Here is a 4,217-nt window from a genome sequence, read left to right as displayed (position 1 = left end):
TTGCATTTTCGAGTAACGAGTCAACCCTTCGGTGTTCAAGAGCGAAATGGGATTGACGTATAGGTGTTTGGAGCCGATATACGAGATTATATACACTAGTATACACCTAGTGTATACGAAAATGAGGAAATGGGCCTAAAGTCCCCGAAATTCGATTTTGTATTTTGTTGGGCCTAAGCCTTTTTATTTTAAGTACTATTATCTTGCTAGAACCTAGGACAAGTGGAAGATGGGTCCAAAGCCCAAAGAAAGACATCTTTCAAGATTAGTTTAGGACAAGTATATTGGGCCTTTGGTCCCAAAACCAAAAATTGGGCCCAAGTGCTAGCCCAGGCGGACAGAAAATCAAACTTGGGCCCAAAACTCATTCAGATGAACCAATCATATTTTTAAAATCAAACAAGTATATTTTATTTAGCTTTAGAATATCTAGTACATAAGTAATATCCTTTTATCCCCTTTCCCTTTAAAAGCAATTTCAAGTCTTAAATTGTTGTTTCTTTAAAACAAAGTATGCTTTTATTTTAAAATTGTTTAGCCAAATAGTTAATTACTGGATAACCACGTATTAGCGGGCATTTCGGGTGCTTTCAAACCCTTCCCAAAATACTAATAAGAACCCTGAATCCCTCTGAATATTTTCATTAGATTTCTGTTTTAATCTTTTGAAAAAATAGTTTTCTTGATTTTTCTTTAAAAATTAAGTGGTGACTCTTAAAACTAGTCCAGTCTCTTTTTAATAATAAAATATATGTTTCTTTTTGTATTTTCTATATTGGTGATATTTGTTATATCGATACTAAATATCATATTTTTTTCTGATAATAGATGAAGATCCAGAAATGTACACTCTTAAATTGCACTATAATGATCAGTGGGTGTTCGAACATGAGATGAATTATGTTGGTGGACAGATAGCCTACTACGACTACTGTAAGGGAGGTGAAAATTCTATCATTCAAATGAGACAATGTATGAAAAAGTTGAAAGTTGATGATAGAAAAATGAAATTTTGGTTTAAGTTTGGGCCTTATTTTGAAATGAGCTTAAGACTTTTGTCATTTGATATAGATATTTATAATCTTATCACAGCAGAGAGGTAGAGATATTTGTGGAGCACACAGATGAAGATCAATGGACCTATGATGTGGTTAATATTGAAGGGGCTGACTTCAAGGTGAAGAGAGCTTGGTAGATGTTGATGTAATAGAGGAAAGTGACGCTACAATTCCTTGGAAGGAGATGAGATGATTTTTGATAAAATTGTCGACTCTACTGCTGAGTGGATTGGTGTTAATGAAAAAATCAGAGATAACCAATTTAAAGAAAAAACTATTGAGTTTGGCGCTGCCTCCGACATGGCTAAGATTCCCAGTAACACTCAAGAAGAAGTTTGTGATGCATCAAATGATGAACTAATGAGTTTGCAAGGAGATTCAGATGATGATAATTCAAAAAGATTCATTGTTTATAATGCAAAAAGGGATCTGGAAGATCCAAAATTTGAGTTTACACTTAATATGATTTTCAGTAGTAGTAAAGAGTTCAAATTGACAGTAGAAGTGCGTGCTGTGATGATGAAAAAAGACATCAAATTTAAGAAAAATCAAAGTAGGAGGGCAATGACAATTTGTAAGGTATCAAACTGCAAATGGTTCATAAATGCATCAAAGGCTAACGAAGATGAACCTTTCATGATCAAAATAATAGGCCCTGATCATTCATGTGGCAATCAGAGAGAAAATAAAACTATTGACTCTGAATTTTTGGCTAAGAAATATGCAGATGAGTTCAAAATTAATCCAAGTTGGGGTGTGAAAGAATTTCAAGCTCATGTGATGAGGAAGCATAGTTGCACACTCAATAGGCATCAATCTTATAGGGCAAAAAAGAAGGCTTTAGATCTGATTACAGAGACTAAAGAAGAACAATTTGATATGTTGTGGGACTATTGTGCAGAGTTAAGGAGGAGTAACCCAATGACTACATGTATTTTGAAGTTGGATGATAATCCAGAAACAATGGTCAAAGATAGAAAAAGATTTTTAAGACTCTATGTGTGTTTTGCAGCTTGCAAACAAGGATTCTTAGCTGGATGTCGACCTATAATAGGGGTTGATGGATGTCATTTGAAAGGCTACCAAAAGGGAGGGCAACTATTGATTGCAGTAGGCATTGATGCCAACAACAACATGTATCCTGTTGCATTCGCAATAGTGGAATGTGAATTGAAGGAAACATGGAGCTGGTTTCTTACACTTTTTGACGAGGATCTAGGAATCTCCCAAAATTCTTTTACTTGGACTTTCATTTCTGATAAAAAAAATGTTTAATTTCAGCATTTGATGAGATAATTTCAGATGTCGCACACAGATTTTGCGTGAGGCATCTGCACAATAATTTTAAAACTGAAGGTTTTGGAGGACAAGCATTGAAAGAAGTCCTATGAAAAGCTACCAGGGCAACTATAGAACCTGAATTTTCCAAGCATATGGAAGAAATGTCAAAGATAGATATAGATGCCCCTAAGTGGTTCATGAATAAGCCTCCCATTCACTGGTCAAGAGCTTTTTTCTCTTCATTCACAAAGTGTGACATGTTATTGAATAATATGTGTGAATCATTTAATAGCGTACTTCTACCAGCAAGAGACCAACATATTCTGACGATGCTTGAATCAATAAGGATCTATATGATGTCAAGACTTCAGAAGAGTAGAAATAAAATGATTAACCATTGCCACATAATTAATCTGCCCATGAATTTTATTGAAGCTAGACAAAAATAAGGATAATGTTGCCAAGTGTATTGCCATTAAATCTGATGAATTTTATTACCAAATTGAGGACATTTATCTAAGATTATTCTTTGTTGATCTTAAGGAGAGGACATGTTCTTGTAAGGGATGGGACTTAACAGGGATACCTTGCAATCATGCTATTGCAGCTATATGGGTTAAAAATGATGAACTTGAAAAGTATGTTCATGAATGTTACATGGTTGAACAGTATATGAAGAGTTATTATCCATCTATTTTACCAATTAATAGCTTTGAGCAATGATCTAAGACTGGGGTAGAACCACCACTGCCACCCATATATAAAGCTCAGCCAGGTAGACCAAGAAAACTAAGAAAGAGAGAAAATGATGAGACAACTAAAAAAGAATCAGATTCTGAAAATGGTACCCTTTTAAAAGCGTCAAGAAAGGGCAAAAAAAAGAAATGAGAATTGTGTGGAAAAACAGGACAGAATAGTAGAAAATGTCCTATTCTTATAAGAACCAATCAATTTGAGGTTCAACGGCAACAAGTTCACTAGAAAGTCAGCAAAGAAGGTTCATCTACACTTAATAATGAAACAGAAGTAAGTTTTCAAAATAAGTTGATTCCCTTTAATATTTAATAAGAGTAGCAATACTAAAAATGTTATTTCAATGTAGGTTTCAAGCACTCTTACTGTGAGTTTGGCATCAACACAGTCCAACTCCTCATTTGTGACTAAACAGATCGTAATTACCTCTTGTATTGTCTATTTATGTTGTCTGTATTGAACTTTACTAACTTAGTTTATTTTATTACTGTAGGCCAGTCAACTTAACCAGCCAATGGCACAACCTCAAATCCCACTGAGGAGTTCTACATTCATTTTAGAATAAATTAATGAGCATTCTAGAGAAGGTACAAGGCCACATTTCATCCAGAGAATGGGAAAACATTATGCCCAATTGTCTTACATGAGGCGCTTTCTCAAACGAGCAAGAGAGTCAGAAATAGAGCATATGCTAAGAAGAAAAATGTTCCTTAAATACAAGCCAAATATTTTCTCATGACAATGGGTGCATGCGTTTAGATTGTTCTTTTTCCTATTGACTTTGAAGTTGTTTATGCTTTGGTGACACGTTTTTGTTTCCTCTTAAAACTAGATGCAACTTAAACAATTTGATTTTGTTCTTGATTTGAACTTTTTGCAGATGACTATAGTAAGATCACATGCATCAATTCACTGTTTTTACAATAAAAAGATTGTTATGTTTCTACATATCCAAAAAATGTATTGAAAGAGTACCGAAGGGAGATTCACAACCTAAAACTCGGCCCTTCTATCTCCTAATTTATTTTCCTGCATCTACACACCATTCAAGATAATGCAAAACCGATATAACAATCTTACATCAAACAATCCAATAAGTTAATATCTAGCATCAGTTTTTTCACT

The 4,217-nt window shown here is 34.2% G+C and overlaps 1 pseudogene; it reads left to right on the top strand.

Moving 5' to 3' along the window:
• Positions 1–1,358: 1,358 nt before the first annotated feature.
• Positions 1,359–3,831, top strand: LOC102600874 (uncharacterized; annotated as a pseudogene).
• Positions 3,832–4,217: the final 386 nt, after the last annotated feature.

Source organism: Solanum tuberosum, unplaced genomic scaffold, assembly GCF_000226075.1.
Source record: "Solanum tuberosum cultivar DM 1-3 516 R44 unplaced genomic scaffold, SolTub_3.0 scf00342, whole genome shotgun sequence".
Classification (NCBI taxonomy): domain Eukaryota; kingdom Viridiplantae; phylum Streptophyta; class Magnoliopsida; order Solanales; family Solanaceae; genus Solanum; species Solanum tuberosum.
Note: the sequence above shows the minus strand (reverse complement) of the source record. Positions and strands in the feature narration are given on the sequence as shown.